Source organism: Oryctolagus cuniculus, chromosome 14, assembly GCF_051225735.1.
Source record: "Oryctolagus cuniculus isolate XC-2025 breed Fujian yellow rabbit chromosome 14, ASM5122573v1, whole genome shotgun sequence".
In the NCBI taxonomy this organism is placed as follows: Eukaryota; Metazoa; Chordata; class Mammalia; order Lagomorpha; family Leporidae; genus Oryctolagus; species Oryctolagus cuniculus.
This window is the reverse complement of record NC_142880.1, coordinates 38,578,465-38,606,215: the sequence shown is the minus strand read 5'-3', so window position 1 is coordinate 38,606,215 and position 27,751 is coordinate 38,578,465. Positions and strand designations below refer to the sequence as shown.

General features: G+C 48.5%; 1 protein-coding gene and 1 long non-coding RNA gene across 2 annotated transcripts in view; one reads left to right on the top strand and one right to left on the bottom strand.

The window, feature by feature from the left end:
- Positions 1–22,436, bottom strand: part of ZNF366 (zinc finger protein 366) — a 65,969-nt gene extending 43,533 nt beyond the window's left edge. Inside the window, exon 1 of the mRNA XM_002721109.6 lies at positions 22,174–22,436. The gene's annotated coding sequence lies outside the window, so the exon portion shown is untranslated. The remainder of the gene's footprint in view (positions 1–22,173) is intronic.
- Positions 20,650–26,321, top strand: LOC108178927 (uncharacterized). Its single transcript, XR_001795686.4, has 3 exons — positions 20,650–20,788; positions 23,294–23,423; positions 23,522–26,321. It is a non-coding gene; the product is annotated as an uncharacterized LOC108178927 (long non-coding RNA).
- The last annotated feature ends 1,430 nt before the right edge of the window (positions 26,322–27,751 follow it).

The window sequence follows — 27,751 nt, the reverse complement described above, 5'->3', positions numbered from 1 at the left end:
TATTTATGACACTGAGACTCTGAGCCACTGTATCATATAATTTCATCTACAACTATTTCAAGATGTATCACTTTTTTAAAGATTTATTTATTTGGAAGTCAGCATTACAGAGAAAGAAGGAGACACATACATGCACACACACACACACACACACAAGGAAGATCTTCCATCTACTGGTTCACTCCCAAGATGGCCACAATGGCCAGGGCTGGGCCAGGCAAAAGCCAAGATCCAGGAGCTTCATGTGGGAACATGGGTGGCAGAGGCCCAAATACTTGGGCCATCTTCCATTGCTTTTTCCAAGCCATCAGTAGGGAGCTGGATCAGGAGTGGAGCATCTGGAACATGAACTGGTACCCACAATGGATGCCAGTATCACAAGTGGCAGCTTTATCTGTTATGCTACAATGTCAGCCCAAGGATGTCTCTCTCTCTCTCTCTCTCTCTCCCTCCCTCTCTCTCTCTCTCTCTCTCTCTCTTTTTGACAGGCAGAGTGGATAGTGAGAGAGAGAGAGACAGAGAGAAAGGTCTTCCTTCCATTGGTTCACCACCCAAATGGTTGCTACAGCTGGTGCGTTGCACCGATCTGAAGCCAGGAGCCAGGTGCTTCTCCTGGTCTCCCATGCGGGTGCAGGGCCCAAGCACCTGGGCCATCCTCCACTGCGCTCCTGGGCCACAGCAGAGAGCTGGACTGGAAGAGGAGCAACCGGGACAGAATCCGGCGCCCCCGACCGGGACTAGAACCCGGGGTGCTGGCACCACAGGCAGAGGATTAGCCTAGTGAGCCTTGGTGCTGGCCAGGATGTATCTTTTAAGTATAAGGACAACTTAGCCACAATATGATATTATACCTAACAAATCAAGTTTCATTAACCATTTAAATATCTAGTCAAGATTCAAACAGGGTCTGACAACTGGCTGTTGCCCAGTCAATATCTGTTTAATGAGACAGAGGCTCAGTCTATGCAACTGAAAAATAGGCAAACTCAAAACCAGCCATGCAGCTTGAATACACAGAACTGAGACCAACCAGGCTCAACCTTGAGCCATTTCAGGAGACTTGGAGGCTCCCTAAGCTCAACTTGACCACCCGCTCTCCCTGCTCACTTCTGATAACTGGCTGTGAGACCCAAGGAAGCAGTTTGGCTCCAGAAAGTGTCTAAATGACTCCACCCAACATCCTCCACCACCCCCTCCTCTGCCCCACCATGCAACTCCAAGGACACAACTCAGGCTATTTCTAAAACTGAGATTTGGATCCAAAGCAGTAGCCAACACATAGTGCCTCTCCACGTGCACAGGAAAGAGCAGAAGATTTCTGAGCAATTTCCTGGCCCTCTGTTTTTCCATTCCAGTAAATGAGGCCTTCTTTAGCTCAGGAATCGCTCCCGGAACCAAGTCAGTGCATTGGTGGTGCACGCCACGTGTTACTGCCGGACTTGTTTCTTTGTTCTTTTATTCTTTCATTTTAAGTGATCGACAACCAGGTCCCTTGTGTCATGAAACTTTGCCTACCCTCTCTACCTGGTGTCGGCTACTAGTAAAGGCACACGTAATGCTAATGCAGAGCTTCCTTCCTGAATAGCACATTAATGAATAATTCACAGCACTTAAATTGCACCCTCTGCCTTCCAGGAGTTTTGCAAATTTTGCACTACTTAGACTGAGCAGCATTTGAGTTCATGTTTTATGGGCCAGACACAGGGCAAGATTAGGCAATGCACCTCAGACTAACTTGCTTCACTTTGGACAAAATGTTTCATTTTTCCCAATGGATAATTTTTGAACATAGTGATTTAATAACCGTGCTAACCACTAAAGTAGTTGCTAGTTATTTCCACGTGATTTGTAGGCACTATTTGGAGCTCTCCCTGGTGTCCTGACGCTTCCTTGTCTCCTGGTAACATTTCCCAGTCCTCCTCTTCTCCAGGCTTCCAGGGCCCATAAGCCCAGCCTGATAGCAACCTTTGTTCCTCTCCTGCAGGTGGTAGCATATTGTTGTTAAAGGAAGGAGAAAGTCAAGTTCCCAATGGCGGTGGAGATCAGAGAGTTAGTGTATCTCTAGTCCCTCAATTCTGGGGCATGATAAATAACAAAGCATTTTGAATATAAATAAATGTGAATATATTATGGAGCAGAGTGCAAAAACCCAGGGCAAGTTGAAGCCTGAAATCCTACCTGTGGTAAACCACTGAGGATTTCCTTCTCAGCTTTTTCCCCCATTATGGGTACTTGGAAACAGGGCACTTCCTCTGTGCTCCAAGGAGGTGAAGCACTGGGATTGATTCTTTAAAGACTGGGGGAATCAGTTCTGTTAACTGATTGACTCTTTGAGCAAGGATTTTTTTTTTCTCTAAAGACCGTTTTGGCTGAAAGAAATAGAAGGAATTTTGGGCATCCTTTCCCCTTGGATCATGAGCATTCACCAGGCACTGGCCTGACCAGGCTATGAAGAGAGTGGCTCTTCTCTCACGATTTAACAGCTACAAGCAATCAGCAAGGAAATCTACAACACAGTAGACAAGAAGAATAAAAAAGAAGCATCTGGCACGAGTTCAAAGATAAAGACTCTTGTTCCATAATGGTTTCACGTGGAATGTTCTGAAGTTCTTGGAAGAGAATTGAAAGGAGTACAATGAAATAATGGTGGAGCCTGAATACTTTGGGTTTGGCCTTAGCCGTCCACATCCAGGTGCGCATGCACACGTCCTGTGCCCCAGGAACACTTTAGCTCAGCGACAGCCCTTGGCAAGATCTGGCACTGTGTTTGTGGAATGCACCCAGCCTGGAAGGGCCAGGTGCTCGGGAGGCTGGCTTTGAGAACCAGCTCCCCTACTTACCAGCTTACCTAAGCTTCCATTCCCTCAGTCACAAAACAAGGAGAGTGACACTTAATTCATCACATGTTTCAAGCTCTCTTTGGGGGCACATGATTGAATTGCATTTCCCCGTCCCCTTACAGGCAAGCATGGCCATTGACTTCTGTTAGACAATAGAATGTGAGCACAGGTGACACATGTCATTTCTTGGTGAAACCTTAGAGAACCAGTCTCTGATCTCACATAATTTTCTTTCCCTCTTGCCACGGCAATGTAAAACAGTTCAGGTCATAGCTGTTGTGTTACTCTGGGTCCTAAGGTGAAGATGGTATTAGGCAAAGCCACAGTGGATCCATGTATTGGGTATAGAAGAGAAGTGAGAACACATCCTTGTTATCTTCCTTATTTTTGGCTCATGGGGATTTGAGGGTTGTTTGGGATTGAAGTCTATCCTTATGAAGATACTATTTTATGGCCCTGGAGAAAGATAAAAACGAGATACCTGCTAGGAAGTGTGTGTGGGAAATGGCAGGTGCTACACAGATGTCAGTTCTTTCCTCCTTTACCAAATCTCTGTTCACGATCTCTTCTAGCCCAGCCTCCCAGCCCTGAGCTATGCTCTTCAGAGTCAGTTTCATCTAAGAAGAATGAGAACAAACTTTGTTTTAAGATTTTTTAAAAATTTTCAGCAATTATCTTTAAGAAAATAGGAGAGCCCCTGAGGGTAGCAACGTTGGGAATTCCCAAGATGGGAGGAGAACCTTTGAAACTCACAAAAGGGAAAAGAAGGAAGAGTCTTCTCAAGGGAATCAGGCAGAAAGTGAAACTCGTGACCGCTGAGCATTTCCAACCACAGAGAAAGCTCCACTCGGCAGCCTCGGGCTGCTGTCAAGGCGCTGGGTCAGGGTACAGACACCTCCTGAGGACACGGTCCAGATCATGCCCAACAGGTCCTTTGTCGCAGAGGGAGCCGGAGTGCTCGCCCTGCTGCGTACCAGTGCTCCTGACTTTTCAGCAACAAGGGTGAAGATGGTCAGACCTGGAGTGTTAGCTTTTTCTGCACTGGCTCCTTCTGACAGTTCTCCCTTTCTCCACCCATTCCAGGCTGTGTCTACCGGTCCCCGAGTGGAAGCCAATAGGGCATCTCTTGCTGTTTTGGGCTAAATGACTGAATTAATGAAGCCATGGACCCAATGCCCTTTTAGAGAATTGAAAACTACGTTGGAGGGAAAAAAATGTCCTACCTAAAATTACTCCATAGGGTCATGTCTGAGCTGTGCTCAAAGGGCAATCCTAATTAATCAACTTAGAAAGCATCCATCAAAGCTGAAAGCCGCCGATGATTGAGAATGTTGAGAGGAGATCCAGAGGAGGAATGGGATCTAGTTGAGACAGCTGTGTAAGGCTCCACCTTTGAAGTGGGTCCCAGAGTCAGGGCAAACAGGAGAACTTTATTCGAGAACCTCCACTGGGACAGGAGAGGTGACACGCAAAGATTCATTCAAAGTCTTTGTACGGAGCACCTGTGGAGGGCCGGGTGTGGTTCTGGCCACGGACAAACAATGGCGAGAATACAGCCATGGCCATGAGCTTCTCAAAGAAGGTGGACAGCATTGCTATTGTGTGTGTGTGCGTGTTCATTGGACCAGACTGCCGTGTGCATTGCAGAACTTTTACATTGCTGCCTGTCATCAACCACTAAATGCCAAGAGGGACCCCCATCATGGTGATAAACAGAGTACCCTCCCAAGTTCCACATGCCTCTCAGGGGCACTGGAGTCCCCCACGTGGGTTCTACTGAGCCTACGTATGGTTGCTGGTGCAGGGCTACCCCAGGGGGCTCTCGGGAGCACACGAACCCAGGTGAGGGAGGCAGCCGGAGAGGAGTCCACACTGAGACCCATTCCTCTCCCCAGGATGGTACTTTCCACCCACATCTTTTCCCTGCCTGTGGACTCAGACCCCACACAGGACGGTGCTGTGGGGCCCTCCAAAGACCCTGACCCTGATACAGTGGTTTGGGGCATCCTCTCCCCATAAGGGAGAGGATGGTTTAGAAAGAGCCTGCAGACATTGCCTGCTCCTCCCATAGGTGGCTGGCAGACGTTAGCAGTTTGTGCTGGACAGCTGTCTCGTGGCCCGTGGAAGGGGTGCAGATAGATAAAAGCACAGCACTAGAACTCGGGCTTTCTGACCCCGCTGGGGACCCTGCATGCTCTTTTCTTCCGCTTGTAGCCCTCTCCACCATTCTTACACTGCATGTGATAAATTCAAGCTAAGAGGAGGAATGATGGCAGAAAGAAAAACTAATATTTACTGAGCACCTACTATGTCCAGGGGAAGTATTAAGTAGGTTCCAATGTGTTAAATCCCAGAGGGACTGGGCGATGCAGAAGGGGCAGAAACTCAGGAATCAGGCAGCCAGGGTTGAATTCTAGGTCTTCTTTTTTTAAAGATTTACTTCATTGATTTTAAAGTCAGAGTTACAGGGCGGGGTGGGAGGGGAGATAGAGAGATCTTCCATCTGCTGGTTTTACTTCCCAAATGGCTGCAACAGACAGGGCTGGGCCAAGATGAAGCCAGGAGTCAGGAACTTCATCTGGATCTCCCACATGGGCACAGGGGCCCCAGGCCTTGGGCCATCCTCTGTTTCCTTCTCAGGAGCACTAAGCAGAGAGCTGTATTGGAAGAGGAGCTGCTGGGCCTTGAACCAGCACCTACATGAGATGCCAGCAATGCAGGTGGCAGCTTAACCTGTTACACCATAATACCCGGCTCCTGTTGGTCTTCTTCATATCGACTGCAATAATTTACTTAATCTCTGGGCCTTAGTTTCTTCATATGGATAATGGGTATAAAAGTTAATAATACCCAACTATATAGGGTTACTGTGAAATTTCACAGTCAGAACTATAACACACCTGGTACCAAAAGAGGGCACTAAGTAAGTAGTAATTATGCTAGTCTAGGGTTGTACAGAGCTAGGAGGAAGACCTAAGACAAGAGAGGAGCGTGGGACCTAGAGAAAACAAGACCACCCGGTCATGCTCATTCTAAGTGGCCCCTCTAGCTCGGCTTGTTAAGGGGCGTTTCAGCAGGCATGTGGCCCTCGCGGCTGTATTTTGCACTGACGGAAATTGCTGGGATGCTGAGGGTGGGCAGTGCTCTGGGTCGGACACCATGAATTATAGATTCGAGAGTGGGCAGACGGTTGCATCCTTGTCTTGAGGCGAGGAGACAGAAAACCGCTGCTGGTTGCAGCGACCTACACGACCTGACGTGTTCAGAAGGAGGCGTGCTGGGGGCCTGGTGCCTGCATGGCACATGTCTAAATCCTTCAAAGTGCTGACCCTTTGAAAGTCTGGATTCATTTCTCATCATGCCGGTGGGCAGGAACTGGGCCTGTAGATGGGGGCGACTGGGAATCCTGATCATCTCCACTCAGTCTACCTATTAACTTACTGGAAAGTTCTAGAAGGCCCAACAGGGGTCTTATGTCCTTGAGTGTCTGTAGCACCAGCCCGGAAGCTCCCCAACATGAAATGGCAAGGAGCAGTAGCTGCCATGATTATTCCTTCCTGGCTTTGGGAAAAGTAATCAATTCCAAAAAGCTGATTATTCCTTGATCAGCTTGTTTGCCTGTGGTCTTTGTGAAAATAAAAAGTATATCAACCAGCCCTGACATTCAGGGCTGCCCACCTTCTAAAGTCTGGCAACCAGTTCTTTTCTTCTATATCCGAAGGCTCGCTTTTCCAACATCAAGTGGACAGATACAGCCATTGCTTTTAGACTGAAAGGCTGTTTATGTAATAAAGCTAAGCAAGTATCCAGGAGGTGATCTGGAAGTGAAATTGTGAGCAGCTTAACACCGAGCCTGCTACGAAAGGTCACCCTAACTTCCTTTGACCCTTTTTTAACTGTGGTCCTCAGCATTTTGGTTTGTGGCAAGCAAGCACTGCTTCGCTCCGCCTGCTTAAACGGTCAGATGGGCTTGTTTCCTCTTATGGTTTTTAATGCAGAATAAAGCTTGTGCTTCACCTCAGGTCCAGCCCGAACTCTTCCCAGGCGACCCTGTAAATGCACGTCCTGTCGCATGTAACACACAGAGCTGATGGACTTGTGCAGTCTGCCGGACCTGAAGATACAGAAACATCCTCAGCTCTCAGGCCTGGGCAAATGGTTTCAAAACAAAACCTCTGCAGAAAAGCAACTGTCCAACTGCCTGCCTGTGACTCAAGAAATGCAGGTGAGGGTTGATGTTGTGGTGCAGAGGGTTAAACCCTCGCCTATGACACCAGCATCCCATATGGGCGCCGGTTCGAGTCCTAGTTGCACTACTTGCAATCCAGCTCCCTGCTAATGTGCCTGGGAAAGCAGTAGAGGATGGCCCAAGTGCTTGGACCCCTGCACCTGCGTGGGAGACCTGGATGGAGTGTCATGCCCCTGATTTGGCCTAGCCCAGTTCTCCTGGCCATTGAGGCCACTTGGGAATGAACTAGCAAATGGAATATTCTCTCTCTCTCTCTCTCTCTCTCTGTCTCCTTTGTTTTTCTCTCCCTCTCTGTAACTCTGCCTTTCAAATAAATAAAATAAATATTTTAAGAAAAGAAATGTAGATGAGAAATTGCACATCCAGGACTGCCTTCTCTTCTCACTTTATGTTACATCCATTCATTAATTTAGCCCTAATACATCTGTGGAGCCTCAGCCTCGTGTTATAAACAACAGCAAGCGGTGCCTGAAGCAGTATTTGCGGAGTATTTCCTATGCTTCCAAAGGGGTGAAAGACATCGCATGCAGGAACTCACGTGACGGCCATGGCCCCCTACGAGGTAGGCACTGCTCTCACCCCCTTTAGTCAAGGACGAAGCTAGGACACAGACAGATTAAGCAATTGGGCCAAGGTCATCCAGAAAATAAAGGAAGGAACTAGGGGTTTTTTGGAGATGGTAATAGATACAGGAAGAAATTAGGGACTGTTGAAGAATGCTGCCAGACACTTTAAGATGCTGATCAAACACACACACTTACGATGAGCGTCAGCATGAGAACAGAAATGCTCACTGCCACAGAATTCCAGGATGTTCACAACAGTCCCCTTGCAACGTGTTGGTGAGACACAGCTTTGGTCTGCTGCACTACACCCCAGATTTCTCATTGGGGATCCTCAGAAGTTTTTCAAATATGCCTATTTTGCAAATCCTTAATAATTTAGAAAAATATGGAGTCACCAAAAGCTATTTTGAATTCAGTAACATCGTCACATTAATTTCTAATTAATTAATTTACATAACATTGTCACATTTGAAAAAACAGAGGCACACATATTTCTGCACATGTTAAGCACTTGACATCTACATGCGGACTCTCTGCCATAACTCTACATTCCTTCCAAGGGCCACAGAGCTGTCTGGCTTTTGGCTGAATCCTTTATTCCCTCTCAGTCTGTTTCCTTATATCTAAAGTGGAGATCATAAGAGCTGTTGTCTCCAGGGATCTCAAAGAGAATTGATGTCAGGTCAGCGATCATGCAGTGAGCTCTTGTTCTAGACTCACAGAGTATAATCCTAGTTTAAAACAGGGTCCTTGATGAATCTGGCTCTTATGCGATTGGGGAGAGAAGACACACATGCAAAAATTCGTAAGCAAACCAGCAAGGTAAGCGGTGCCTTCTAGAATGCGGTCTGATCATGCCTGAGGCAAAGAACAGAACCCCTCACGGGAAGAGTCGGTTCACGGACAGCCGCCCCAGACAGGTGGGCTGCTGGCTACGGCTGAGACGGTGGAGGTCACAGCAGCCCACAGAGAACTGTCTGGACGGACACACACCCCCTGCTGGGCTGCCCTGACACAGAAGCTGGGGAGCAGGCACGCCTGCACCTCATGGTGGCAGAAGTTTCTGATGTGGGGCGGTTTGATTTGCAGCAGCTCACGCTTGATTGACCTCCAAGCGAAGGGCGCTCTGCAGAGGTTCTAACCGTATCATTTCATAACACATTGACCCGAATGGCGCTGAAGGCATCATTGAAACTCCCCATAGCTTAGCTGGCTCTATCCCCGTATAATGTCTCAGTCTCAAAGTTTTGCAGCCTGCACTGTCACATTTTCAGGATTGTTGACTCCAGGGGATGGAATCTTGGAAGCCGTTTCCCCAGGGATAGTCCCTTTGGGGCATCCCTTTGGAGTATTGGGTTGGACATGGCAGCCAGGAACCCCAGTAGTACATGGTGTTAATGAATGCATCCTCCCCACCCCCAGGAAAACTCCTGGTCCCGCGTGCAGCAGGGTTCAGCTTTGTCATTCAAAGGGGCTGACATCGATTCCTCTGAGGCTGGCACCACGCTGAGCAATCACGTGAATTATCACTCTTGATAATGGTGATGCTGCTTTGTGCCCCTCGTATAGACAAGAAACCAGAGGGGTGATCTGCCCCTGGGCACAGCGCTGGCGACCCCGTGGCCCAGGCAGCGGCAGTGGCAGCAGCTGTGGGTCGTCCCGGTGCCTCTCCTCTGCCTTGCCCCCTGCTTGCTGACGGCTGACTCGCCTTGGTGGACACTTAGATTTCATGGGTTGCCCAGAGGACAGGGGTCCCGTACATTGAGAGGCAGCTGAGGGAGAGACAGCGAAGTCTTAGGTGGCCTTTGGGGGAGTGCTAGCTGGGCACGTTGAAGAATGTGGACAGGTGTGAGATGCTGAACCTAAAGACATTGTCAGAGCGCGGTGCTCACAACCAGACAGCAGCTGGTTCAATCCCTCGCTTCACAGGTGAGGAAACAGAGGCCACTGTCCACAGCCCCTATGCCCGCATGCTCTCTTGAGAGCTCAAAAAATCGCTCTCCCACTTGCTTTCTCTCTCTCTCTCTTTCTCTCTCTCACACACACACACTCTCACTCTTTCTCTCTTCCTTCCCTGCCCCTGATGGAATACAGAAAGGACCTACAGTTAATATTTTCCCCTACTGCCTTGTATCACAGCCACCCCTCTCCCCTCTCTTCAAGGGGAATTTCTATTAGCAAGTCTATGGCTTCCTTCTATGCATCGCAAAACCAGACTGTTCTTTTTGCACACAATATGATAGCTTTCTATACAATGGAAGCACCTTGGGCTTTTCCTCAACTGTACAGGAGGGAGATTACTACGTATTATCAGAATACGTAGCACCGCTTCATTCTTTTTATTTGAAAGGCAGAGTTATAGTGAGGCAGAGGCAGAAAGAGAGAGAGAGAGAGAGAGAGAGAGGTCTTCCATCCACTGGTCCACTCCCCAGATGGCCACAATGGCTGCAACGGGGCCAATCCAAAGCCAGGAGCCAGGAACTTCTTTCAAGTCTCCCACACTAGTACAGGGGCCCAAGCACTTGAATCAACTTCTACTGCTTTCCCAAGCCATAGCAGAGAGCAGAATCAGAAGTGGAACATCTGAGACTCGAACCAGGACCCATATGGATGCTGGCAATACAGGCGGCAGCTTTACCCGATATGACACAGCACCGGCCCCTGCCTCATTCTTTTTTTTTCCATGTTACTTTAAACAGCATCCTTGAGGTACAATTTACATTAATATCATATTTGTTGACTTTTTACACATGCAGTGTGAGGAGTTTCAGAAAATTTATGCAATTGTGCTACCATCATCAAAAGCCAGTTTTGAAAAGTTCTTTTATGCCCATCAGCAGTGGGTCCCCACTCCTACTCCCTAGCCTAGAAAACCATTAATCTACTCTCCATCTCTATACTTTCGTGATGTTATACATTTTGTGTAACGGAAGCAGTCCAATAGTGGAGTGCTAGGGTTCGACGCCTGTCTCCGGTTCCTGAATGCAGACTTTGGGAAGCAGGGACGATGGCTCCAGTAATTGATTCCTGAAACCCTCAGGGAAGACCCGGATTGAGTTTTCAGTCCCTAGCTCTGGCCCTGGCTGCTGTGGGCATCTGGGAAGTAAAACACTGATGGACTCACTCTCTCGTGCACCCTCTCTCCCTCTCTCTCTCTCTCTGTCTTTGTCTCTCTCTCTCTGTGTGTCTCTCTGATTCTCAGATAAAAGGGGGGGGCAGTACCCATTTACATTGCAATTGGCAATGTACAAGAGCCCTGGTTTCTCTACCTCCTTATTAACGTTTGCTATTGTCCCTCATTTTTGGTTTTGGGCATTTTCTTGGCTATGTCATGGTATAGCATCAGCCTTTACTTAGAATCTTGCTAATCTAATGATAATGTGTATCTGCTCCTGTGCTTTTCCTTTGGTTTGTGTATTTAAGACTTTTGCCCATTTTTTGAAGTTGGGTTACTTGCCTTATTATTATTGAATTTTAAGTGCTTTTTCTATATTCTGGGAACATGTCCAGATACAATTTTGCAAAATGTTCTCCTAGTTTGTGGCTTGTTTTTTCATTTTTCCAATGACATCTTTTCATGAGGAATAAAAGATTTTAATTTTGATGAAGTCTAATTCATCGTTTTGATTTATTTTTGATGGATTTCATGCCACAGCCAACGAATCTTTTCTTAACCCAAATTTGCAAATATTTCCTCCTATGTTTCTTTTAAGAAATTTTATAGTTCTAATTCTTACAGTAGGTATTTAATCTACTCCAAGTTAATATAAATGTATGATAGGAGGTAAGGGTTTAAGTTTATAATTTTTTTTCACTTATAGGTATTGAATCTTTCTGGCAGTATTTATTCAAAAGATTATCTTCTTGGGGCTGGCACTGTGGCATAGCAGGTAAAGCATCCTGCCATCCCATATGGGCACCAGTTCGAGTCCCTGCTGCTCCACTTTCAATCCAGCTCTCTGCTACGGCCTGGAAAAGCGGTAGGAGATGGCCCAAGTCCTTGGGCCCCTGTACCTACATGGAGACCCAGAGGAAGCTCATGGCTCCTGGCTTTGGATCGGCGTAGCTCCAGCCATTGTGGCCAAATGAGGAGTGAACCAACAGATGGAAGACCAACCTCTCTCTCTTTCTACCTTTGCCTCTCTGTAACTCTGCCTTTTAAATGAATAAACACATCTTTTTTAAAAAAAAAAAAAGATTATCTTCTTTCACTGTGTTATGTTTGTACCTTTGTCAAAACAATTGATTATATACTTGGAGTCCATTCTTGGACTCTGTTCCATTCCCTCATTTTTAGGGCTGAGTAATACTCCATTCTACAGATGTACTATACTTTACTTAACCAGTAAGTTACTAATGGGCAATTGCCTATTTTAATTTTCTTCTGCTCCAAATAATTCCATGGCAAATATATTGCATTAGAGATATGTCTCTTTGCATCTTCTATTTGTAGGATAAACTCCAAAAGGAATTAATGCTGCATTTTGATAGACATTCACAAAGTGCTCTCTGTGGAAGGTCTGACAGCATTCAAAACCAAAAGCAAGTGTGCTACTAAGAACATTTGCATCCTTGCCGATCAAGTAAGTAAGAATTGATATCCCATAGTTTAATTTACACATATCATGAATTGAGTTTCTTGTAATTTTTGTGTGTTTAAGAGCCAACTGTATCTCATTTTGTGGGAAATGTGTGTTTTGTGTCATTTACCTATTGCTGTTTGTATTAAAATCTTTGTGATACACACGCCGAATGTTTCTTGAGTATTGTGCATGTCTTTTTTTTTTTTTTTTTTGACAGGTAGAGTCATAGACAGTGAGAGAAAGAGACAGAGAGAAAGGTCTTCCTTCCGTTGGTTCATCCCCCAAATGGCCGCTACGGCCGGCGCTGTGCTGATCCGAAGCCAGGAGCCAGGTGCTTCCTCCTGGTCTCCCATGTGGGTGCAGGGCCCAAGGACTTGGGCCATCCTCCACTGCCTTCCCTGGCCGCAGCAGAGAGCTGGACTGGAAGAGGAGCAGCCGGGACTAGAACCCAGTGCCCATATGGGATGCCGGCGCCCCAGGCAGAGGATTAACCAAGTGAGCCACGGTGCTGGCCCCTGTGCATGTCTTTTGACTTTGTTCATTGAGCTTTGGCTCTGCAAAAGCTTTTTGTTTCAATATAATAAAATATCTAATAAATGATAAATTTTTTGACTAAAACTAAAATGACTCTCCCTACACTGAGAATTAAAGTTGTTTTCTGGCATTCTTATGTTTGCACTTTAAAAGAGACTATATTTTCAGCACAATTTTAAGTTCATAGTGTGTTTTCATTTTCAATATTTTAAGTTTTTAATCTATCTGGATTTGTTTTAATTTAAGATATAAAATAGAGATATAAGTTTATTTTCCCCCAAGTTGTCCCATCATCGTTAATTATATAATCTGACTTTCCCTTCTGCTATGCAATGCTGTTTTTATCGCATCCTAGAATCCCACATGCAGCTGGGTTCGTGGATCTGCCATCTGTGCACAAGTCACTGAGCACACTCAGCCTCAACGCTGCTGTAGCCTTATCACTTGCAGTTTGTGCATTCTCAGAGCGACGCACAACGCGTGAATGAACTTCATGAACAATTTCATTGCAGTATCACTCCAATCTTCCCTCACCACCTCTCCTAACAAAATTCCAACTCTTTGTAACGTCACTAAGAAAAATATAATCAGGCTAATAAATCTATTTGGACATACATGAGACAGAAAATCAGATAGCACATTCTTAAGTCAAATAAACAATTTAGGGCTAATCCACTGGCTCTTCGTCTTCCACCAGAGTTGATTTGAAGTAGGCTGTGTGTTCATACACACATACAAGGCACTCATGGCATTAACATAGGAGATAGCACTTTAAGAAATCAACTAACTCCACCTTCCCCTGCCTCCCAAAACATCTACACTGGTTGAAGAGAAAATGCATGTGTGAAAGATGTGGCAGCAACTCTCCAAGCTAGGACACTCACAAGGGGCCCAAAGGAGCAAATGTGACGTTAAACAGTGGGCTGAGCTCCCTGCTGATGCAGACCCAACCTGGGAGGCAGAGGTGACAGCTCCAGCAATCGAGTTGCTGCCATCTCCATGGGGGACCTGACAGGCGTTCAGGTTCGAGCCTTGGCCTCAGCTGGGGGGCACAGTGAGCACTTGGGCATCTGGCGGATGAACCAGCAGATCGGATCTCTCTCTCTCCATCCGCCAAATACATAAATAAATAATATATTTAAATATGCTATTAATGCGCAAAAAAAAAAAAAAAACCTCACAGTGGAATGGGTCTGCGAACATGCAGATTGTGAAGACACGTGGCATGGGATTGCTATCTTCAAAATGATGCAATATTAGACCCACACTTTCTTTTCCAAAAGCTGACCTCTCTGCTTCTCCAACATCCCTGTTCAGATCTAGGTCCCAGGTTGCAGCCAGGAGTCCCTGGCAAGCTCAGAACAGCCCATGACGAGTGATGGTGTTGACGGCAGTGGGGTGCCAGGAGGACTGTGGTTCTCGCTGGGGAAGACACCCACTTGCTGCATTCCTGCCTGTCTCCTGGGTGTTGAGAAACACAGTACATAGTCTGTCCTTGCCCAGCCCTCTGCAAAACCAGGTAGGAGGCAAGAGTCTGCCTATACCTTCTAGAAACTTCTTAGAGCTTGTTGCGTGCTCCCCACCCTGGGAAGTCAAGTTCGAGCAGTTCAGGAGCCCCATCTTGGCAGATGAAGTACAGGGCCCCTTAGCACCTGAACAGCGCTCCCTGTGTGCATTGGTTTTAGGACAATGCTGGAAGACTCCTTTGTGCCTTTCCTTTTTTTAACTGACAAAATTCTCTAGGAGTGTGGGGAGGCAAACGAGGCTCCGCCATGCTGTGGGGGAAAGAAACGGAGCAAGACCAGCCGGGGCATGATGGCCATGGCTGTTCCGTACCACAGCGGCAAAAGGCTGAAGTTCTGTGAGCCCTGAGCTGCCCGTGGAAGGAGGCCAGAGGGCCCCGGCGAAGGGGGAGAAGCCACGGCCCCACGCAGGCAGAGGCGTTTCGCGAAGGCTGTCGCAGATCAGAGGCCGTTCCGGGCCTCTCTGCTCTCTTCCGGCCCTGCTTCCTCTCCCCACCCCTCCAACAATAGCGCCTTCTTGATTTCTGTTCCAAGAGAGAACGGTGAGTCCCCGGTGCAGAGGAAACCACAGATCCTTTCTGCAGTTTTCCAGCCGGGAAGAGCCAAGCGCGCCCATGGCATCTCCTTCTCCCCAGGAAGACGCAAGGCAGGCGGAGGGTTCCTTGCTCCTGTTCTGGAGAGTTCCAAGATGAGGCTCACAGAGAACCTTTCCTGGCTGTGCTCTTTCTCTCCCTATCATTTTAAAATATTTTTTTCAAACTGCCAAAGAAGCTGAAGTCCTTTTTATGGCAATGCTCCCAAAAATTCTCATCACTGCCGTCTCTGGGGAGACTGCCTGGCCCTGAACCAGTGAGTAGTGGGCAGAGCCCAGGACCCCTCCCCAGAGTCAGTGGGTCTAGGGAAGGACCTCAAACTCCAGCCCTTGTGACGCTGATGATCGGTGCAGAGAACCTGCTTGCAAAGTCCGTTCCTCTCTGGGAATATCGGGATCTCTTGGTATGGGGCGCACTCACTGGATGAGACCACTAACGGCATGCCCGATGTTGTCCAGAGCTAAATAGAATGGAGGCTTGTCTGGCGATGCCACTGTCAGGTAGGGAGGTATGCTGTCCTAGACTATATCCAAGTTTATGAAGGGGTTTGTGACTCCTTGGGACAGGGACCTACATTCCAAGATCAATCTGTGTTCAACAGGTCAAACCCCGAAGGCAGTGCTGCTCGAACTTGAACGTGCAATAGAAGATGCTGTCAACAGCTGATTCCGATGCAGTCGGTGGGGGTGGGCCTAAGATTCTGCACTTCTAGCAAGCTTCTAGGCGACGCCATGCTTCTGGCTCTTGCAAAACATTTGAGGGGTACTGACTAGAAGATATTTAATACTCAAAAATTACCAACTACAGGGGCTGGCGTTGTGATGCAGCAGTTAAGTTGCTGCTTACCACAGGGATACCCCATATCCAACACCATTCACATCCTGGCTGCTCCCTTCCTGATCCAGCTCCCTACTAATGTACCTAGGAAAGCAGTGGAAGATGGCCCAAGTGTTTGGGCCCCTGCCACCCACATGGGAGACCCAGGTGAATTTCCAAGCTCCTGGCTTCTGTGTGGTCCAGTCCTGGCCATTGGGGCCATTTAGGAAGTGAACCAACAGATGGAATATTGCTCTTTCTCTCTTTCTCTTTCTGTCACTCTGCCTTTCAAATAAATCAATAAATAATAAATGCATCCTTTAAAAAACTGTATTAGCTATGGATGATCCTTCCTCCATAAGAAGAACCCAAGAAGCAGCAGCATCAGTGACTGGCCCTGAGCGGAGCCCTTTCTCTGGACTGTCTGCTGACAAGGTGGCTGCCTTTCCTTGCTTTGGAGAGGAAGATAATGAAGCAGCCACTTCTCAGGACGGGAGGGTCACGTGCAAGAACGCAAGGTTCTCAGGTCCCACACCTGCAACACAACGAGTCCTCCTTAACCCGTGCTGGCGCTGGCACTGCTGCTGTGGCTGTGCGCCCTCCTCTTTTGGTATCCACAGCCATTAGCGTGGGGCCTCAGCACGTCTGAGCCCAGCAGGAGAGGGCACTCAGGCTCGCCAGTCCGTAAATGGGCTTCATCCATGTGCATGCAGAGAGATTTTTCAGTTCTTTCCACAAATAACCGTGAAGCCCGAAGTTTGTAAATGTAATACACATCATCGAAAACCCCAACTGGGCATTAAGCATTTGTATTTACCACTTTCAGCTTGCTCAACAGGTATAAATCTGCCCCAGTCCAATATTTTGTTTGTCTCGGTTGCCTTTCATGAAGTCAAGGGCAAGGCATTGTGCTCAACAAGGATATCCTACCTCTCTCCCTGAATTCACCCCACAGTGTTTTGTAAACTCAGCCCGAGGGGCATCCCTTTAACTGGGATTTACAGCCTTGCCCATAAGGTCCAGAGAGCACTGAGCGTTTCCTACAAAGCTGCCTTCTGGCTCCAGCAATTTGAGTCAAGGAAAAACAAATGACCATTCCCTCTCTCTCTCTGTGCCAAAAGTAATTTGCTCACCCATCATCTGCCAGAAAACAAATGCAAGATGAAATGCAACCAACAGTCTTTTCTGGGCAGCCCTCTGAGAAATGTCTGTCTCCCGTGCACAAGTGGGCGGCGAGAAGCTGACCAAGATGGCGCTCTAATACACATGTGTAGCTCTGTGCACACCACGCTGGCCCAAGCCCACGCAAATCTGGTCAGGTGAAGAATACAACTGTCAGCCTGGCCGTCTGGCATTGTCTAGATCCCCCAAAAGTTTGACTAACTCCCTTACTAATGAAATGCTTCATTTGGTGTGTATGGAAAGATAGCCTATTTCACTCTATAGCCTACTTATTAATTCAGATATTCAGCCAATTCACCATGTGTGCTATGCCAAGCCTGCTTCAGAAGTTACGTCTTTGTCCCTAAGTGAATGGTGACACTAACAGGAAAAAAGACGGACAATGGTGTTTGAAAAACCAGCACTTCACAAGTCGTGGTAGATCTGCTTAAACTATAAGAAAAATATGTAGGTTCTAGAAAGATTGTTCTAATTTTCCTGATTGAGCTTATATGTATTTCTTGCATATTTATATGGCAAATGAAATGCAGGAGCAATGGACAGGAGTCTGAAAGGCACATACAGACCAGAAATGTTGTAACGTGCATTCCCCAAACCAACTGGCCTAATTATGGCCATCCTTTCTGCTATTCAAACACCACATGCATTATACAGCGATCTACTAGAAACATCAGGAAGAGCACGTCTTCATGGGTTGCTATGTGGAATCTATGAGCTCACTAGGAAGCAGGCTCCATCAGGACAGAGACTGGTCTGTTTCCTGCTGTGTGTCCAGGGCCTGCAGTAGCCATGTATCGGTTGTACAGTAAATCCAGTCTTCTCTGGTTCCAAGGCCCCCACAGATACCAAAACCTGAGGATGTTCCAGTCCCTTCTACAATGACAATAGTACTTGCATGCAACCAACACACATCCTCCTGTATACTTTAAAAGTCATCTCTAGATTATTTATATTATTTATATGTAAGTGTATGTAGATAATGGCTATTCTGTATTGTTTAGGGAATAATGACAAGACAAACCAGTCTTCCCATGTTCAGTACCAATGCAACTTTCTTCCCATTATTTTTTTTTTTTGACAGGCAGAGTGGACAGTGAGAGAGAGAGACAGAGAAAGGTCTTCCTTTGCTGTTGGTTCACCCTCCAATGGCCGCCGTGGCCAGCGCGCTGCGGCCGGCGCACCGTGCTGATCCGATGGCAGGAGCCAGGAGCCAGGTGCTTTTCCTGGTCTCCCATGAGGTGCAGGGCCCAAGCACCTGGGCCATCCTCCACTGCACTCCCTGGCCACAGCAGAGAGCTGGCCTGGAAGAGGGGCAACCGGGACAGAATCCGGCGCCCCGACCGGGACTAGAACCCGGTGTGCCGGCGCCGCTAGGCGGAGGATTAGCCTAGTGAGCCGCGGCGCCGGCCCCCATTATTTTTGATCTGTGGTCCTTGTGTTCATGGACATGGAACCCCTGGATCTGGAGAGCCAGCTGTCTATGGTTACGGAGTATTTAGATCGGTAGCACCAGATTGTTCCACCGGCCAGGACATTATGCTAACAGCTTCTAGAATAACAACAGATATATTCAAAACTAACTTCTAAGAAAACTTCCACTACCAAATAAAATTCCATGTGAAAGCATGGCTCTTAGGACAGGCATTTATAGTTAATGTCAATGCCATCCCAACAAAGACAGAGCAAGAGACCAGCCAGCCATTTGAGGGGATCCTGGGCGGTCAGCCCCAGACTCTCCTGGGTCATGCAGGGCCCCAGGCAGAGTGGGAGGAGGCTGTGAACTGTACACACAGGCCACGCTGAAAGTCACAGAGTTGGCCCAGCCTTGTCATTCCAGACAAGAAACCGACATCCGGGCTGGTAAAGAAGCCTGCGGAGCCACACACAGAGGCAGTGGATCCCACAGCCTGGACCGGAACGGAAGCCTCTGACTCCCCATCAGCTCTTTTTTCTGCCCCCACCAAGCCACATTAAGAGGAATCTTTGGCACATTTGTGCAGAACAACTCAGTGTCTGTGCAGAAAAACAGCAGCTGGACCAGTCACGCACCGTAGGTGCACAGCACACCTACACACACCCACCCCCCACATATCCACACACCCACCCACCCCCAACACACACAGTGATATGGTCATCTACAGGCAGACTTCAAAAAGTTCATGGACCAAACAAAATGGACTTAAAAGATGTTAATTTTGATGCTAAAACCGTTGAATTCCACGCATAGTTTTTTTTCTTCCAAAATGCATGTTTTCCATGAACCTATAGAAGACCCCCATGTGTTTAACCATGCAAATATGAGTATTAGGCTGGCAGGACAATTGAGGAGAGGGAACTACAGTGTGCCCAGCCCTGAGTGGGGGAGGACTGTGAAACTTCAAGACCTTTTGCTTCTGTCTGAGTCATGGCACAGCCGTGATGGTCTCAAAAAAAAAAAAAAAAAAAAAGTCTCGAGCCCTCCACGGCCAGGGGAAAGGTCACTGCGACACAGAGACCCCGAGCCCAGGGAAGTGAGAACACCGTCCCGGCAGGGTACTGGAGGGCTCTTCACACGCTCCTCTGAATTCAGAACTTTTCAACCCAAAGCAAACTTTGCACTGTGCTCTACTGAACACGGCTGGCATTTGATGAGGCTAAATCTGGCATGTGTGCCAGCCGCAGAGCTGGGCACCCATACATTAAACTGCACCTTCTTTTATGTTACAAGGATCTGCGGTTCAGAATTCCTTCGCTCAACGTGTGCCCAACTGGAAAGCTACAAGAAACATTTTTTTTTCTTCTGATAGAGCTTTTGTATAGTATTCAACAATAATAATGCTACAAATTATAGGACACCTACGTGAAAAAAATACAGTACTTGTAAGTGCTAATTATAGGACTCTTCAAAAATTACAACAGACATTGATTGACGCCTACGACTTGTCAAGCATTGTGTTAACTACTTTACATCAATAATTTTATTGAGGCCTCACAACTCTGTGATGTTGATACGGTTTCACATTTGGGGACCCTGTGGCTTAGAGAGGTTACGTATCTGGCCTACAGCCCGGATTGCAACCCCAAATTTGTACAACAGACCCTGTGCTTTTGAGATCCTACTCACTGTAATTTGGCTAATGTTTGAGCACACAGATCCACAGAACACATATCCTAATAGGATTTATAACGTATACCACGAATGCGTAATTTAGCTAGGTGCGTGGCTGGAGCAGAAATTAACTATAGAAAACTTGCAATGGTTCAAATTCTGGATCATTCCAAACTGGAATTCCCCTAATGAAATCCCAAAAGAACCTCTGATGACCCCAAAGACAAATCACACTCTGGAAGTTTCCACGAATGCCAAGTCACTCCTTGGAGTTCAGTAAAGATAGTGAGTGGTTGCAAGTAGTCTAACTCATCAATGGCCTTTTTTTGCTTCAGGAAATTAGTTGATTTTTTCCCTCCTCTGGGTATCAAACAAATATTCTCATGCCCGTGACTCAACAATCTAAATGAAACGGTGAGTATGTCATTTTTCTTTGAAAGAGAATAGCATATCCCAGCCCCTTCGCGGGCTGCCCCCGTGAAGACGCCTGCCAGAAGTGGTGTTTTCTCAGCTACCGGCCTCTGCACTTGCAACCTGACTAGCACAGAGGAACCGTACTTCTATTTGTCTCCTTTGTGTTGCCTCTGATGCTTTTCTTCAATGGCCCAAACTGGAGAGTGTTCTGTGATGTTGCTTTAACTGGACAGAACATTAAGTTCATGATCAAGGAGAAATGAAACTGAAAGGAGCGCGTCGGGATGGCAGCCCCGCTTCTCCCCTGGCATATCAATTGCTGATAAAGGATGCGAATCGCCCCGATGATCTATCCCAGCTACCTGCGGACGTGAACATCCCTGACAATGGGGCGACTGGGGTAAGTGGTGGGGCACCTAGACACCATGCTCAACACTTACTGGAATCGTTTTCCATCACTAAGAAAGCAAAGGGCAGTCACCGCTCTTACGTCGCCTGTTTTACAGTGCTCCTAAGGGGAGACCCACAAATAAAGGAGAAGAAAAAGAGAGCTGAGACTCTTGGAACGAAGCCTGCCCAAAGGCCCAGTCCTCTGATATTTCCTCATCCTCATCAAGCTCATGGCTCAGTCTTGCACAAAGAGTAATCATTTGATTTTGGTTAAAGCAGAGTCTGGCCAAATTAATCTTAAAATGAGAGTCCAGTTATTTTTGTCAAGCTCTTCACATTCTAGGTGATTTCAATGAGGAAGTTTCATAAAAATGAATATTTTAAGAAATATGCAAGGTCATTGCCATTCACCCATTTGGTAGCTTTGCAGTGAACTTGTTAACATTAGTAAACACTCACTGTCTTTGACAGTGACCTTGCTGACCTACTTTTGACAACGCGATCTTGGCTCCCTCGTGGCTTACTATGATGAGTTCTTGGTAACAGCATCCTTTCTCACGAATTGAATTGAAGCAAGTTAGACCTTCAGAAAGTGTCAGTTTAACTAGCTTGCTGGTCCCATAGTTGGCTTTGACACACCGGGCAGAGAGTGAACATTTCCCAGTTGTGTCTATGGCTTAAGTCTCTCACTCCTAGTGACACAAGTGACTATCTTCACCTGCCCATTCTGGTCACACGCTGTTTTTCAAAGCCACAGCTCTGTACCCCTCAATCGTTACCTTCATTTGTGTGGCAAATGCCATCTTCCACTGACAGTGAATAAATCTGCACTAAACCCACATGTAGAACCGGATCACACAAGCCCCCACGATTCCTTCTGTTTTTCCTTCCTACACTTCAGTGATGCAGAACAACAGTCAACAATTAACTGTCCTCTTTTGGGGGTGGAGCGCTGAATGGAAAGAAGAGAACAAGAGACAGGCACCTCCATCCAGCCAAGGTGCAACAAACACCCCAACGCAAGCCACAAATCTTAGCAGACGCCCAGATAAGGTTTCGAGGACACAGCACGCGAGAAGAATGAAATTCTCCAGGGGGACACATCCCTCCCTCCCAGGGCTCCAGGATAAGCCAGCCACCTTGTCCATGCCCAAATTCAGATTTCACACAGGGGTCTCCTTCCTTGGCCCCATGGCAAGTCTCTTTGCAGTTCTGCCAGTCTCAGCTCTGCAAAGCATCGGGATTCTCTCCCACCAAAAACAGAAGCATACATTCTGGGCCATCCCTCAGCGATGCCCCAGGGAGGGCTTTTCGGTTGAAGATGCCCCCAGCAACCTCCAGCCCAGGGACACAGAAATGATTGCCCGGGGGGCGGGGGCGGGGGGGGGAACTTACCAGCTCCTGAGGATTCAATGGCTCCAGCGGCCTGATTGCTGGCTGTGTTTGTCTCTCTCCCTCTCTCTCTCTCTCCCTGTTTCTCTCGTGTACAGATTGCAGGGAACGTAAAGAACTAGCAGGGACAGTGTTTCAAATGACTTAAGAAAGAGAACAGGAACAATACTTCGTTCTCTTTTTCTCAGATGAGTACCTTCGGGAAGAAGGAAGGAAGGGAGGGGAGAGGGAGGAAGTCAACAACCCTTTGCTTTCCTGAAAAAAAATAAGGAAACAGAAGATAGACATCTCATTTTCTCTTAAACAAAATGTTGGAAGGGGCAAAAAATAAAATCTTTGAAAAAAAAAAAAAAGGAATTCCTCAAATTTGCTCTCTGCCCTGGGAGTTTTTGAAAGAGATGAAAATGCCTTAGTGGCCAGTGCTGTCCGAACAACGGGTGCTCAGAAAAGGCAGGTCTCCCGGGCTTGCAGAACTCACACAGGCCAAAAGGGAACAAACCGTGTCATGTCGACTCTGAGCTAGGCGAGGTCTGCTCTGCCCTGCTCACGGGGGCAGGCGTGCAGCCTGCGAGACCAGGCGTCGCAGCCACTCAGCCAGGGCTTCTGGCTTTCCTAGGCCCTTTGAAACATTAGCATGGCTGCGAGCTGCTCAGCTGACATTAGACCCTTGGCGCTCCTGCAGGATCGAGTAGCAGATTTCTCACCGAGCTCCATGCCATGGACCCCAGCCAGCGTCCATCTTGGCTGTTGGAGGAAAAGCAAAGGAAGCCCCCTCCCCTGCTGCTGCCTGGCCCGGTTATCTCTGAATTGCTGCGGAGTTCATCCTGCCTTTATGTCCCTGCCGCTTCTGGGACTTGGTCGCCTCTGGAAAATTGCAAGGCGATTTCTAATGCGTCCTCAAAGAACTGCAAAAGAGCATGGGTCTTAGCTAAATCAACCACCGTGTGGGGGAAATGATGGGGAGGCTGTGTAGAAGGAGCCAAGAAACTTCTTGACCAGGGAGGGAACCTGGGGACCCCGGGGGGATGCCTGAGCTGCCTGCCAGCCAGGGCTCGTGGCAACTCAGGAGTAAGCTTGTCTTGGGTCCTCATTCATCGCTTAAGACGATTTTCACCACAAGCAGGAACCGGGAGCTCTGTGGACCTTTGTGGCAGTGAAAGAAAAACCAGCCTGAAGTTACTTCCTCAATTCACCCAATTGTGAGCGAAAACCGGGCTGGAGGGTACGCACCTGATTGCAGACAGCAACTGAAAGTGAGTTCAGGGAAGACATGAGCCACTCCAGCAACTGTGTAAGCTTTGTATTGGGTACTAGAGTGTAGAAAGTTGATTTTTTATTATTATTTTAACAGCTCTCTTCCCCATTATCTATCTAACCACGGACCTTCCTACCTGCCTGAATGGGCGTGCGTGTATCAGGCAGACTTGAAGCTATCATTACGCAGTAAGTATGCAGGAGCCAGAACAGAGCCCTGTCCCGGCCGTCGCCATGGCACCAACCCGGGCACGAGGCACAGCACTGGCCCAGGCATGGGTGACTCACCTCATCAGCCGGTGACAACACCCCCGACCAGGGACACTATCCCTGCAGCTTGCCCAAAGCCGCTGGCCTCCGTGGCCAGAACCCAAACGTCCCTGTCTCCTGCGCCCAGCGCCAGCGCCCTCGGCCCCCTGCTGGCCTTCCTCTGCATCCTGCCTTTGTGGACTGGGAAGGAAAAGGAGCAAGAACATCTAAGAGGACTAAGAGGACGAGGCTGAGCCTGAGCCAGTGGGGCCGCGCGGGAGGACGCACTGGAGGCTCCCAAGGGCGCACCCTTGCGGAGCGCCAGGTTTCCGGACGCACGATGAGAAGGGGTGACGGGGAGGGGGCATCGCCCCCAGGCTGCAGCCCCCCAGACCCCAGGCCCCTGGCCCCTGGCAGGCCTCCAGCCCCTCTGGCCCCCTGGAGGGCCAAGCTCAGGCCAGCCAGCCCTGCCCTGCTGTTCCTCCTCTGTGCTGCTTGGGCAAGGCCAGGCCGAGCCCCAGGAGTCCGGTCAGAAGTCTGAGGATTTCCCTTTCAAGTCTGCACGACGCGGGGACGGTCACGTTGAGGGCCTGTTGTTTCCTCCCAGCCGGCGGCCCGCCCAAGGACAGGGCCCTTGCAGGGCGCGCGGCGGCTTTGATTTCCCAGAGCCTGGTCCAGCGGGGATCTGAGGACACTGCGCAGTGTGGCGCCCTGCACGGCCCTGGTCGCTTGCCTGTGGGGTCTCAGCAAGGGCTCCCCCTTACCTGCCTGCCAAGCAGAGGAAAAGGTGCCCTCTAGCGCCTGCGGAGTCCCATCGGGGCCCGGAGGCTGCAAAGGCCAGGTCCCTCCCATGGAGCATGGCAGGGGACATGCCACTCCTGCTGGCTTCTCTGCATCCCAGTGGAGAGCAAGGGGCTGAGAGTTTGTAATGCAGCCAACCAGGAGGCGCCTGTGTAGACTTGGGGGAGGCCCGGCCTTAACCCCTCCGCGAAGCCCCACATTGCAGGGGCGTGTGTCAGGGGCCATGTGAGAAGCAAGATAGGGCTGCAAGCCCCTGAGTCTAGATCAGGGACAACGAGAAGAGCCAAGGTGAAGTCCAAGTGGCAACCTCAGTACCCAAGAAGTATGGGCTCTGCTCAGAATGGCTCCCTACCGTAGGAACATCCCAATTTCCATGCCTCCAACTTCCAATAACCCGCAACTTTAGACCATCTATCCACCAACGGACTAATGCAACCTCAATCCATGGAGGTGGTTGGAGGGATGAAGAGAGGGTTAGACGCGAGTGTGTGGGTCAGTGAACATCAGAAAATGAGCACGTCTCAACGGCCAGCCCCTAGATCGAGCAGCAAAGCTGAGGACTCGTCACTCACTCCCTTCTCGGGGACACGAGGACCACGTGGTTTTGAATGTGCTTTAAAAATGCCAGGGGGCGAGCTTTTCTGGCTGGGTTTCTTGGCCTCAGTATTGTGTTTGTGAGACTCACGCTCTGGTCAGGTGTGGCTGTGTTCGGTCAGTGTCACTGTTCCACCACGCGTCTATCTGCTCCACCGGAGAGGGTCACTTGGGCTGTTCCCCGCGGGGGCCGCCATGAACACACTGCGAGGAACATGCCCGTTCCTTCCAGATGTCTTCTCAGAGCAATGCTGAGGGACTCGTTTCTGTGCGCTCGCGAGACTTCATGCTTTCGCTTTCCCTTGGTACTCACTTCCTCTCACACGGAGGGGCCTGGCATGCTTTGTTAAAAATGCAAATGATTGTGGTTTGAAGAGGTGGCGGTGCCCTAGGAGATGCTGGCAGAGTTCCCCAGGAGGCACGGAGAGGTTGCAGGCCACTGTCCTGGCTTCCTGCAGCAGCCTGAAGACACTTGGTCCTGCAGCCCTGGGTGACTCTCTGGGCAGTGGTCTCTCCCAGGACCATGGCCCCTCCATGGGGGGCCTCTCACAGACCAGACATTGACTTTCCTTAAGCTCCGAACTCCTCCAAGTCCCAACTCTCCAAAACGTGAGAATATTCATTCCTGTCTTCCTTTTCTGCTTTGTATTTACATGAAAAGATAAGAAGAAGTCTTTTAAACAAGTTATTTAAGAAAGTCTTTTTTGTATCCAGTATCTTCACTTGACAAGTGAGGATAAGAGCGTTCCTATTTGTGGATCGGATTAGAAGTAAATACGGAGTTAGGATCTCTCACTTACTTCCTGGGTGCCAGGCACTGATGAACTTGGGACTGTGTCTTGCAGCCGTCTGAAGCAGACGCTATTATAATCCACCACCCCTGCCTTTCACAGATGAGGGGGCTGACTCATGAAGACCCTACTGTGCACATTCTCCAAAAACCTCATGGAAAATAGAACTAAAAAAATAAAGTTATCATGGTGCACAAATTTTTGTGATCTATGCATGCAAGGGATCTTCCAAAAGTTCATGGAAAATGCTTATTTCAACCTAAGTGAATTTCACATTCTGCATCTTTTAATTCCATTTTAGGAAATACCCTCAAATCTTCTCAGCACCACATGGCTAATAATAATCCAAACCCAAGGTATTATGGCTCAGAGCCCTCAATTTTAACCAGAAAGTTTACTTGCCTTGCCCTCCAACCAAACCTTACCCATCTTGTAGTTTAAAAAAAAAAAAAAAAAAAAAAAAAAAAACAAGAAGTGGCCCCTAAAAGTGGAGAACAAAGTGTTTCATAATATAAAGAAACAAGGTGCATGGCACAAAAGCTTCTTGAGCACCCTTCAATGAGCCCGCCTTATGGACCAGGGGCCCAAGCTAGGTGTGGTTCATATGCTTCTGGATCTTACCGCTTGGTGGAGGAGAGCCAGAAGACAGAAAATCAAACAAATCAGACGGGAATGTCTAAACAGGGACCACCTCAATCTGTGCTCATAAGAGGAAGTCTGGGAGCTGGCAGCGCGCACAGCAGGGCCCCAAGTCTGGACAAGCAGGTCAGGCCAGGCCCATCCTGAGAAAATGACACAGCAGCTGAGACCTGAAAGTGGACAGGAGCCTGGCAGAGGTGCCAAGCCACGGCTTTATCAAGGGGTAGGTCGAAGCCCAGATTCTGACGTTGGGCCTAACAAGGATGAGAAACCATTCAAGACTTTCCTTGGGGGACAGGATGATCAGATTTGTATCTCACAAAGACATTTTGTACCCTAGGCAAAGAATGGATTCTGAGGCGGCAAGAGTGGGAGCAGAGGAGCAGTTGTAAAATCTGGGCTACATCTGATTTGCCAGTCAGGGACAGCAGGAGGATCAGGAGATAAGGCCGACGGTCAGTGCCTGCGGAGGTCATGGGATGGCAAAATTCGAGAGATGTGATGATCCGTGGTGGGACAAGAGAATGGACATAGGTATCGCCTAGCATTAAGCAGCCAGCTCCTGAAAGATCTGGCTTTTAAACAGCAGTACCTTCCGCCATGCCCCTTCTCTCCATGTCCAAACTTAGCACGTACCTGCCTTGCTCCATCCCAACCTTGCGTCTGCTATCTTACTGTCAGCATCCCAAGGTGCCTACCCGTGCTGACATCTCTCAATACCCGCACAGCAACGTTTCCTTTTCTCTAGCACACACCCAGCACTGTGACTGCAAGGCTGGTGGCATCCTCAAAACTCGCACAGCAACGGCAAGTTGGACGGAAGGAACAGAGCTCGATGCTTGAGCCGCTAGGCTTGGGGAAAGTATATTCTAGGCTTTCCAGGTGAAAACCCAGTCTGAAGTTTTCTCAAGAAACATTGTTCCCTTTGATAGATGGGTGGCTTTGTAACTGAGTTCCCCAGCATATTGTAAGGAGCAGCCTGACCATTTGGGGGCAAAACAGACTCAGCCTCTCCTGTGCTCTCTCAGCACAAAGCAGTTCTGCAACTGGGTGCATGGGGGTATTGCCCCGCTCCGGTCGGTTCTGCCGGCGACAGCAGCTGAATGCCCACCAATTCAGTTCAGTCTTTACACCATCTCTGTGAAGAAAGTGTCAGATCCCACAAGACTGCCTCCACCTTTGGGTATCAATTGCAAGACCCAGATTGTTGCACCCAGGCTTCTGACCAACTGGCTACAAGCCTGGGTCCCCAG